This window comes from Haliotis asinina, chromosome 9 (assembly GCF_037392515.1).
Source record: "Haliotis asinina isolate JCU_RB_2024 chromosome 9, JCU_Hal_asi_v2, whole genome shotgun sequence".
Lineage (NCBI taxonomy): Eukaryota > Metazoa > Mollusca > Gastropoda > Lepetellida > Haliotidae > Haliotis > Haliotis asinina.
In genome coordinates, this window is record NC_090288.1 from 42,325,731 (window position 1) to 42,338,481 (window position 12,751).

The following is a 12,751-nucleotide window of genomic DNA, read 5'->3' on the forward strand; positions in this document are numbered from 1 at the left end:
TTTTCAAAAATACGCATGTGAACTCCAGGTGTTAAAAAATCAGGTAAATAGTAAGTTAGTTGTGCCTCGCGCAAAACATGGTATCACACTTCATGCAATATGCTTTGTTACATGATTATTTAGGATCATTTTTTTTCAATTTGTTTAAATTCTATTTTAAGCCGTTTTATGTTCTGTTAGTGTTTATCCCCCTTCAGTCCTAACTCGTTCTGTCAAGTAGTCATTTACCCTCCTCAAATCGTCTCACGTACGTTACACATTGAAACTTATAATGTCCAATGTCCACAGCTACGAATTATTATACACGAATGAGCCTTTGATGTTGGATACATTCGACTGTCAGTGTCACAATGCTTACCTGTAGGTCCTTGGTGTCCGAGTCCGTTTGCTTATAATGTTTTGAAGCCAGATACTTGCTACAAAGGCATCGTATAGCATTGCTGTGTTTGTTTGATTCATTGTGACTGCTGTAACTATTTCTGTGGTGAACACACAAATCAGTGGCTGATATTATGACCATTGATCAAAATACCATGAAACGAAGACAAAAAAAATATGGCCGAGTGTATCAATATAGTAATAAAACAAGCATCGAGTTTGAACTAATACATCGTTGCGTTATACACTGGCGAACAAAGGAAACCATGTAAGACAAATCGTACAAATAAACATTAAAACCAGAGGATGTATACTGATGTACATATAAACACTAGCAAGTAAAACAAAGTTACCAAAAAGGATTTGTTTCAGAAAAGGGATTTTTAAATCATGTTACACCAAAAGTATAAATTCACATGAAAACATTGAGTTTAGTTCACGGGACTTCCTATAAATACGTGTACATTCTTTTAAAGTACACCAACTTCAGTTAAGCACAGATAAGTGCTCACACATTATAGTGCCCAAACGTAATTAAATAGCCATGACTTTGTCGACCCGGTTTGGTGTTTTCAGAAGTCATGCTTATTGTAAGATGCACCTGAGAGGATAAGATAGTCACATTCGCCGTCTTGGTTGATGCATGGTTTGGACAGAAACATCATCTCTTTAATATGAAAACCACACCCAACGTCTCTCTAATTAATTTTAGAATCACATCCACTTCCCTGTAGTAAAGATCGGAATCCAACCCTCTCTGTTTAACATCGGAACTGCATTGGCCGCCTCTCTATCAACTATCAGAACAAGACCCATCGTCTTTTTATTTAACATCAGAACTGCACCCACCGCCTCTACAGTCACTGTTGGAACAAGACTCATCGTGTCCCTATTTAATACGAGAAGAGAGCCAGCGTTAAGCCATTTAATATCAGAACAAGACCCATCGTTACTCTATTTAATATCAGGAAAAGACCCATTGTAATGTCCAAAGTATGTTCAATGGGATTAAAATCAAGTCACCTTGCAGGGAAGTCAATATGTGTGATGTTGTTGATCTAAACAACATCGTTTACAACTCTTTTTCGAACATGAGGAAATCTAGAGAAATCTGGTTCATATATGGCTTTAATACTGCACAGAAGGCTTCGCAGTAAGCCAAATAATGTGGTTCAGGGACTGTGAGACAGGCTAGTCCCATTGTTGGGTCAGAGAAATGATTACACCTAGGTTTACATCGATCACAGTGCATGTATGAAGAGTGAAACACATTCATGCTACACATTTCGTATGTTGTTTCTGATGATGGTTTTGTTCAGGTGATGTTGCCAATGAAATCAGATAACTCGATTTGACAGTCACTAAAGGTTATGTTTTCTTTGAATATGTACCTTTCTGTAAAGTGTCGACAAAAATCAAGTGCACATGAGACATGAGGCATCATCTTGAGAATTACAAGAAAAAAACGGACGCATGTTTGTACCACAATTTAATGGACGTTATTTATCATTATCTTTTTCCTATTTTTATTTTTACTTTATTTATTTATTTTTATAATTTATCATTTTTATTTTATAAATATTTGGTTGTATGGAATACTCTGAAGAGCGTGGAAATGATGAAATTGCAGAATGATAAAATCCTCCAGATACAAAAGTCACTGCTGAAATTATAAGCAAGCATGTTTCCTTCTCTGACGACAACGCAATGTTGCCCGATATTTAACTTCTTGTCACATTGAATACACTCAAACTTTGAAATTTCGGAACAAACCCTATTTGGTCAAACGAGGGACCGAATTGTGCAGAATCGCAAACCCGACAATCAGAAATATGAACATAGGTTTCAAGCTTGATGCAATAGGGGGGTGCGCTACATCCCGATATCAAATTTTCAAGATTAGACTCATCGTGATGAAAAACATTATTGAACAAGGCCTGTTCGCCTACCCTCGCCGCCATCTTTCACGATATTTATGCCGTTTCGGAATGCAATCACTGACATTTTTTGTCCTTTGACTTCCGTTTTGAACGCTCGGCAACCGTTCTCGGGCGTCTGTTTCGGTTTTAGAAAATACAGTTGCGGTTTTAGGAGTTCAGTTTTGATGATTTGTTCACTGTTTTTATGGCAAATCTGAATATCTTACACTGAAGATACGTGTTCCTTATGTTTATGATGAGTATGGAAAATCAAAACTGCCTTCACCTTCTCTTTACTTATCATTGGAATCGTGCCCACCCATTCTTTATCTCATACCAGCTCCACCTAATCTATTTACATCTGACCTGTCTCCTCCCTCTCTTTACCTAATGCCAGATGCACCAGTCTTTTTAAGTTTAAAATCATCGTCTCTTTATTTCATACCAGAAACACTCTACCCCATCTACATGTGGTATGACTATCATCTCAATCCACTGTTTATTGCACATCATCCCACGGTTTATTTGATAACAGAACTATCGACCCTCAAATAAATGGATTAGTGCATGTTGTTCCAGCATTCGGATTCACAAAATACATCTGTCTAACATGCGTTCATTACAGAAAGATAATTCTAAATATATACTGTGCCTTTATATACCAATTCTTATCAGCCACGTGAATCTCTTGACCAATCAAACCACACCAACGCAGGACAAACTTTCCATAAGGCAATATATAGATAGTTTTCACTCAGTTTCAATAGTTGTTCCTGCAGAATGAAGACCCTTCTCATCAGTTTAGTGGCGGCCACCGTGCTCGGGGTGGTGATGTCTCTTCCCTTCCAACGGGACACACTGGAACCTCTCATACCTCTTGCCAGGAGCCAATTTGTTCACGAAGCCAACCTGACTGCTAACTTCACAAGGAAAGGTACGTCAATGCATTTATATGACAAGTTTAGTATTAAAGTTGTTAATTGTTTTCATTATTGATAGATCAAAGATCTTAATTCTAATTATTAAACAGTAATATGTAAGTATTCTAATTGTTTGAGAACTCGGCAACCACAGAGGATATTTTCTTGAGTAAAGTAGTTTAGTTGTTGAATGACTTGGTGTTTCCGGTTTCACTCTCTGAAAATGTGAAATGTGAAAATGCTTCAACAACGATAGTTGAACACATTACACGGAGTGGACACGTGCCCATCGGAAAACATTCGGACTGTCGATGCGTACACTAAACGAAAGATTTTACTGACGAAGTGCACATTTTCAGGAACAAGTGTTTTCTCTGTGCCAGGTGCCTTTGGTAGGGTAGCATCTTCCTCGAACAAACGTTATCTCTACTATTTAACAGCGATGCTAAACATATATGCGTATGAAACTTTGGTTGCATTTTCCTATGATTTGTGTTTTTGTTTATCTCAAAAGCTCTAAAGATTTTTTTTTTCAAAAGAAAAGTAAAACATATGTGAACAAAACGTTTATTCCTTAAACCTATGACGTTACTTGTTTCAGCTGGGAACTTCACGCTGTTCGTCCCAGACAACAAGGCCTTCCATGGTCTGTCTAGAAACATCACAGGAAACAAGACCCTGCTGACTCATCCTCTCCCAATCCGTCAAGGGAACATACAACAGATCCGAATTGATCCGAAACAAGAAACTGAGGACATTGTCGGGAAGGTTCCTGTACTTCAACCAAACTAAGACCAAGGTAAACATGAACAACTGCTTGGTGGAGCTTTCATTACCATAATCACATTCACACCAAGGTAAACAACAACGACACACGCTGACCAAGGCAAACTAGAATGACAAGGACTTTTGAGTAGAGTTCTCTGCTTTAATGACACAAAGACCACACTTTACGACAGTTGTTCTGTGGTCCATTTCTGGATTGCGATGATCATAGGACCAAGGTAACCAAACTCAATTAAACCTCAAAGACACTAAGACCAAGGTAAACAAAAGTAAGGTACATTCTAAATGGTACAACTTCCTCATTGGAGTAAGTGTACACCATGGTATGGGACAGATAGTACATTCTATTTTTTGAAAGGCTTAAGATACAGATATCACTTGCATGAAGTAGATTTCAGCCTTCGCGACACTGACTTAGAACTTAGGCATTGTATTTACCTTTTTTTGCAGGCAGTGTTCGTGAACGGTGTCAATATCACTGGATTCAACAAAAGAGCATCGAACGGCTTCATCTTCCTTGTGAGCAAGATCATGCCACAGGGATCAGGACTGCTCAACAAAACCAACAACATATTGTCTGCACAACTCCGCCGACAAGTATCTGTCCTGTGTCGGAATGGCTTTTATGGTAGAAACTGCACAAACCATGGCAACGGTACCAACGGAAACTCTACCAACGCTGTCCATCGTCCAATCCAGCAAGCCAATTTCAAACTATGCATTAACGGGACGTACGGAAGAAATTGTACCTACCATGGCAACGGTACCCATGGAAACTTTACCAACACTGTCTATCGTCCAATCCACTACTTCAATGGCTCAATATGCATTAACGGGACTTACGGGAGAAACTGCACTCACTCTGGCAACGGTACCCATGGAAACTTCACTAATCACCCAATCCAGCATGCCAATTTCTCTCTATGCATTAATGTTACTTACGGAAGAAATTGTACCCACCATGGCAACGGTACTCATGGCAACGGTACTATTTGCCCCAACGGAACCTGGGGTGTCAACTGTACTTACCATGGCAACGGAACGCATGGCAATATGACCCATGGCAGTATAGCACATGTTCTAAGTCAGAGCTATGGTCAGTACAGCACATTGATTACGGACTTGATGAAATCTGGATCCTGGAGCGAGATCGAGGGTAAAAAACACATTTACTTCTTGAAGACATTGTGCACACTCCCTGCTTTAACGTTGCCTATTCTCTGAATGTATGGCTGAGTGCTCATTAGCACAAACCACCGTAATGCAACAATACTGTAAATTGATTGAACTGAAACATAAACTGGCCAAACACGTGTTGCTGAACATATCACAATGTCTTATTTTTCTTCCGGCAGGACCCCAAGTGACTCTACTGGCGCCGACCAATGCAGCGTTCAGCAACCTCCCCAAGACCTACCGGAACAACCTTGACAGTCACGCCTCATTTCTAAAGAGTATGCACACCTCTTTGTTCCGTATTGCACAAAGCATTAACACATCGCTTAACAGTGATTGGGCATTGCTTCAAGTGCTATGTACCCCAACCAAAGATCCAGCTGTAAAAACTGACAAACGACCATATCACACAGAACAATGTTTCACACTTTGGGGTATTTTTTCCAGGTACAATGATGTACCACATTTTGAACGGCATCCACGGCCCCGATTCCCTGCATCAGAACGACATACTCACCTCCCTCGAGGGACACCGCATCCACGTCACCATGCAGAACGGTGAGACACATATCATGAGAGAATAAATGACTGTTCAGTTTGAAGAGACAGACCTGGACATTTGAAGAAGGCCATATGCACAATGAAGATGAAAACTAGTTTAACAAAAGACGCAAACTGTACAGTTTGAAGGTGCAAACAGTACAAATTCAAGAAGCCAATCAGTTTCCATTGAAGACTCAACCTAGCACACACTGAGGACGCAAACCTACTGTTTGCCATGTTGACTAATTGTTTCGGATACAAAATTGTCCTCAAGAAAATTCATCCATGAGAAGACACTACCTTCACCTTCACTTTCTAAACTTTAACGAATGTTCTTTGAAAATGACTAAGAAACATATCTTTTTAAAAACATTGCAGGTCATGTGCACCAGTTCAACAGGGTCACCATCATGAACGTGATCCATGCCACCAACGGTGTCATCTACGTGCTCAACGGCGTCCTTCACCTTCCAAGCAACCCTATTGTTTGAAGAAGAGCAGGAGTAACCCCGTGAAAGAAATGTAATACTGCATCATAGAGAATGCTGAAATAAAATGATACTGCAGCGACCGTATGTTTTCACCTCGGATTTATCTATAGAACACCAGTTCTAGAAGCTGACTGCCAACTGACACCATATATCCAACCAAACACTAAATGTCAGCTACCTCAACTTCTCATACGTGTCCCTGTCTCCCAGTAATAATAATTATTATACATGCTCACATACTAAATGTCAACTGATTGAACACATTCAATACAACACCCTTTCATTTCTGCAGAGTCAACGTATTACATATACCCCATATATACCCGATATGTCAACGACATAACAACATATCAGCTGGAGTTATATTCTTATGTGTGACTTTATACTTTTATTGGAAACAATGACTTGCCAAACAGTTTCCACTATGACGTCATCGACTACTGTATGGTTACACACGCCTGAAGTCAAGATGACGTAACCCCTCTATGCTTAACACTTAGTAAAGCGGGTCATTTGGTTAGAATTTGCCATGGATCAAGGAAACATATTTTCTGATGTTTGGGTTACCAGGAACCAAACCATTCCAATAAGATCCTCCATTTTAACCGACTGTCTTCAAAATCACTGCCGAATCCTTTTAAGAGCAAGGGATATTATACTACTGGAATTAAGTAAACTGTACATGTATGACATGACACGAGGCATCGTGACACGTCCTTGAGAAGATGGAAGGCCGGGCGGGACAACTTAGGAATGGCCAGCGAGTCCTAACTTGACACACAGAAGGGAGCAAGCTACAAAGACATATTTTATATCATTGGAAAGATCTCGAGGTGATGAACACGAAAAGTTCATTTGCCAGTGTATTCACCTGTTAATAAGCTCACAAATTGGCTCTGAAAATGGATTTCTGGCAGAATTCTTTTTTTCTGCAGAAATCTCTGGCAGAAATTTGTTTTCCGCAGAAATTTCTTTTCCTGCAGAAATTTCTGGCAGAAACTTTTTATTTCACTACCAGAATTATCTTAATTTAACAAAATTGGAGAGTATAAGTAATGATACTGTTGCGTGAGTGGTAGTTTAATGTTTATTCCAAGTAATAAGCACTTAGCGTGATCAACGCATCTGATATTTTTGTTTCGCTGCCAGAATTATCTTAGTTTAAACACAATCGTTATATAATTTAATATAAACTTTCTTTAAATGATGTCCTTTTCCCTGTTTAAAGCTTAGTACCAGACAACCGAGTATTTTACAGTGTGAATTTAACCGTATTTCATTATAGCTTTTACAATTTAAAAGGCTTATGCATTATTCCCATCCGTTTTATTATAACACAGTTGTAACTTCTTAGTGGATTCACGTCGTGCAAAATTAATTTAACAGTATCGGGGTGCATTTTCTAATCCCAATAAGCCTACATTGTTTTTGTATGCGATATGGGTTGAAGGCGAGTAGAGACGAAACCGGACATATACTACATACATACAATAATAACAATGTAAGACGTGTGAGCCATAATTTGAATTCATCAACAGAAAAAACCAGCGTACCAGATAAGATGATAAACAATACCTATGTGACAATGCATCAGTGTTCAAAGTGACAATACCTGCAAAAATGTAATTGCTTCGTTGAAACAATGATTTATGCCGAAGTGGCCACCGAGTATTCACACCTGTTAATTGGTGGTTTATCAGGTTGCCTCTATAAGCGTTCATCGTTCCGGTTCGGTTGTCCTTGAGTGGACACCGCTGTCAATAATTGCACAAGCCAGAGAGGGGTCACTCGTGGAATACACCGAAACAATGCCAGTTGGTGCTGCATGGACAGTAGACGTTTTATAGAGTATATCCAGTACGTCTTGTCGGTTCAAGGTCACATGCAACACAAAACCGTTCTTGGCAGATTCTGATTCGGTTCGATGACAAATTATCAAAAATGCAAAATAAAGTGATGAAGTTGAAAAATAACGCGATTAAAAAAAACGCTTCCCCAGCGCAAGGGGGAAAAGTGGTTTCACCACCCATAGCACGTGTGCAGTGATTATTTTGAACCGGGAAGCCAACTCGAACTCGTATAAACGCAAGTGATGTGTGCAAGATTATCGTTGCGGTCGAAGTGGGAGAACAAGAGATGTTTCTTGTGGTTACAAGCATCCTGGTTCGGCAGTAATAACAATACACTGATACAGTACCTGCATATTTTTTACCCATGTTTTAAAAAAAATGTGTAGTATTAGAAATGCTAATTTCGTAGTTCAGTCTGAAAAATGAAATGTTTTAAATCATGTATATGGAAACAAAGAATACATTGATTGTGACAAGCAGTCTATGTCACGGACAAAGCGCAACGTCTGTCTATCGTCACGTGTCACTCTGCTTGTCTGCTAATGACAATATGCAGTACTCAACAATCATTTACCAACTTAACACCTATCAGGCTATACACCGTAAACAAACTACACTGCTTTATGGCTCGTGCACCTGGGGTCTGTCTCTGTCACATTATGTAATTACACAGACAGGCAGGTGCGATTCCTGTACACATGACATGTTATTACGTCTGTGGGTTGCAAACAAACTACTTCCATTTTTCCCGGATGACTGGGTCGGACAGAACTGAGTGCAAACTCAGATTGTCAGTTTCAAGGTCTGTATGTACAAAACCCAACATTTCAATATATAATATTTATGGATAACAACTTCTTCTATTGTGTATGCTTAGAAGTGGATGGATGAATCATAATGATTGGAATATTTTCAAACTGTTAAACGCTGTATTTTGTACGAATCCACGCGTGACCAATATAGTTCTTTCTATTCCTGCTTAAAAACATGTAACTGATAATATGCCGACGGTACACTAGAACAGTGATATAAACTGCCATCATCACAGACACATTTATACAATTTAACATTTCAACCACTGGCATTTGTTGCGAAAACGCGCCAATCAACTTATCTCACTAGCTTCTGTCATGATGGGACGATAATTCACTCACTAGGGTCTTGGTTAAAAAAAGGTAGGACTAACAAATATAAAGGGGATATTGTACCACATTAGTCATTCGTGAATGGGATTAACATGTGTGAAAACTCGGTGGCCTCTTCGGCATAAATCATTGTTTCAACGAAGCGATTACATTTTCGCGGGTATTGACACTTTGAACACTGATGCATTGTCACATAGGTATTTTTATCATCTCATCTGGTACGCTGGTCTTTTCGGGCATGTTGATGAATTCAAATTATGGCTCACACGTCTTACATTGTTATTATTGTATGTATGTAGTATATGTCCGGTTTCGTCTCTAATCGCCTTCAACCCATATCGCATACAAAAACAATATTAATGTAGGCCTATTCGGATTAGAACATGCACCCCAATACTGGTACTGGTACTAATAGGCTTTAAACAGGGAAAACGACATCATTTAAAGAAAGTCTAAATTAAATTATTTAACGATTGTATTTAATCTTATTCAACTAAGATAATTCTGGTAGCGAAACAAAAATATCAGATGCGTTGATCACACTAAGTGCTTATTACTTGGATAAACATGAAACTACCGGCCTTATGGGGTGAAAAGTCACTTCACAAATTCAGAATCGTTTGTGTCCACCGTTGGTGTTGATACCATAACACTTCCGTCACCAAACTGTTCAACTGAACAACGCACGCCTCAGCATACTGTTCACCCTCAGCCTGCCATCAGAGCTGTCCAGATGAGATCTCGACTCGTACGTGACCAAACCGCCATCCCAAGACGTGTCTGTCGGTAACGTTGGCGTCAAGGCGGCCGTGCTGGGTGGGATGTTTTATTTCATCAGTTTGTTTTGTACAGTCCTGGAACTGACTGGACATTAGCAAGGAATGGTCCGAGCACTGAAACTGCCAATCTGGATTCCTTAGATGGGTCAGTCGAAGGTGGCTGTCATGCTGTCGTGACATCACGTGTCGGAGGGAAATCCCAATATGTTCAAAACGTCATTTTGGGCCATCCAAGTCTCCAGCATACCCACGGTGCGAAGGATCTGATTTTCTGCAAGCTGTGGCATGACATACATGCAGTTTAGATCGAAAGTAACGTGATTTCCACAACATTCAATGGCTGGGGAGTAATCAACCGTTCTTCAATTTTCAAAAAGAGACGTGTCAGCTTCAGGTGTTAAAAACTCAGGTAAATAGTACGTTAGTTGTGCGCATGCCTCGCGCGAAATGTGATATCAAATTTCCTGCAAAATGCTTTGTTACATGATTATTTAGGATCATTTTTCAAGTTTTTAAAATGTTAATTTAGGCCGTTTTATGTACGGCACACTGATTTTTTTTATGTTAGTTTTTATCCCCCTTCAGTTCCAACTCGTACTGTCAAGTAGTCATTTACGCTCTCCTTCAACTCGTCTCACGTACGTTACACATTGAAACTTATAATGTCCAATGTCCACAGCTACGAATTATTATACACGAATGAGCCTTTGATGTTGGATACATTCGACTGTCAGTGTCACAATGCTTACCTGTAGGTCCTTGGTGTCCGAGTCCGTTTGTCCGTTGTTTGTTTTGAAGCCAGATACTTGCTACAAAGGCATCGTATAGCATTGCTGTGTTTGTTTGATTCATTGTGCCTGCTGTAACTATTTCTGTGGTGAACACACAAATCAGTGACTGATATTATGACCATTGATCAAAATACCATGAAACGAAGACAGAAAAAACATGGTCGAGTGTATCAATATAGTAATAAAACAAGTATCGAGTTTGAACTAATACATCGTTGTCGTATACACTGGCGAATAAAGGAAACCATGTAAGACAAATCGTACAAATAAACATTAAAACCAGAGGATGTATACTGATGTACATATAAACACTAGCAAGTAAAACAAAGTTACCAAAAAGGATTTGTTTCAGAAGAGGGATTTTTAAATCATGTTACACCAAAAGTATAAATTCACATGAAAACATTGAGTTTAGTTCACGGGACTTCCTATAAATACGTGTACATTCTTTTAAAGTACACCAACTTCAGTTAAGCACAGATAAGTGCTCACACATTATAGTGCCCAAACGTAATTAAATAGCCATGACTTTGTCGACCCGGTTTGGTGTTTTCAGAAGTCATGCTTATTGTAAGATGCACCTGAGAGGATAAGGTAGTCACATTCGCCGTCTTGGTTGATGCATGGTTTGGACAGAAACATCATCTCTTTAATATGAAAACCACACCTAACGTCTCTCTAATTAATTTTAGAATCACATCCACTTCCCTGTAGTAAAGATCGGAATCCAACCCTCTCTGTTTAACATCGGAACTGCATTGGCCGCCTCTCTATCAACTATCAGAACAAGACCCATCGTCTCTCTATTTAATATCAGAACTGCACCCACCGCCTCTACAGTCACTGTGGGAACAAGACTCATCGTGTCCCTATTTAATACGAGAAGAGAGCCAGCGTTAAGCCATTTAATATCAGAACAAGACCCATCGTTACTCTATTTAATATCAGGAAAAGACCCATTGTAATGTCCAAAGTATGTTCAATGGGATTAAAATCAAGTGACCTTGCAGGGAAGTCAATATGTGTGATGTTGTTGATCTAAACAACATCGTTTACAACTCTTTTTCGAACATGAGGAAATCTAGACTTGGTTCATATATGGCTTTAATACTGCACAGAAGGCTTGGCAGTAAGCCAAATAATGTGGTTCAGGGACTGTGAGACAGGCTAGTCCCATTGTTGGGTCAGAGAAATGATTACACCTAGGTTTACATCGATCACAGTGCATGTATGAAGAGTGGAGCACATTCATGCTACACATTTCGTATGTTGTTTCTGATGATGGTTTTGTTCAGGTGATGTTGCCAATGAAATCAGATAACTCGATTTGACAGTCACTAAAGGTTATGTTTTCTTTGAATATGTACCTTTCTGTAAAGTGTCGACAAAAATCAAGTGCACATGAGACATGAGGCATCATCTTGAGAATTAGAAGAAAATTTAATGGACGTTATTTATCATTATGTTTTTCCTATTTTTATTTTTACTTTATTTATTTATTTTTATAATTTACCATTCTTATTTTATAAATATTTGGCTGTATGGAATACTCTGAAGAGCGTGGAAATGATGAAATTGCAGAATGATAAAATCCTCCAGATACAAAAGTCACTGCTGAAATTATATGCAAGCATGTTTCCTTCTCTGACGACAACGCAATGTTGCCCGATATTTAACTTCTTGTCACATTGAATACACTCAAACTTTGAAATTTCGGAACAAACCCTATTTGGTCAAACGAGGGACCGAATTGTGCAGAAACGCAAACCCGACAATCAGAAATATGAACATAGGTTTCAAGCTTGATGCAATAGGGGGGTGCGCTACATCCCGACATCAAATTTTCAAGATAAGACTCATCGTGATGAAAAACATTATTGAACAAGGCCTGTTCGCCTACCCTCGCCGCCATCTTTCACGATGTTTATGCCGTTTCGGAATGCAATCACTGACATTTTTTGTTCTTTGACTTC

At 39.1% G+C, this 12,751-nt stretch overlaps 1 pseudogene; it reads left to right on the forward strand.

Moving 5' to 3' along the window:
- The first annotated feature begins 3,077 nt into the window (after nt 1-3,077).
- Nucleotides 3,078-6,213, forward strand: LOC137295856 (uncharacterized; annotated as a pseudogene).
- Nucleotides 6,214-12,751: the final 6,538 nt, after the last annotated feature.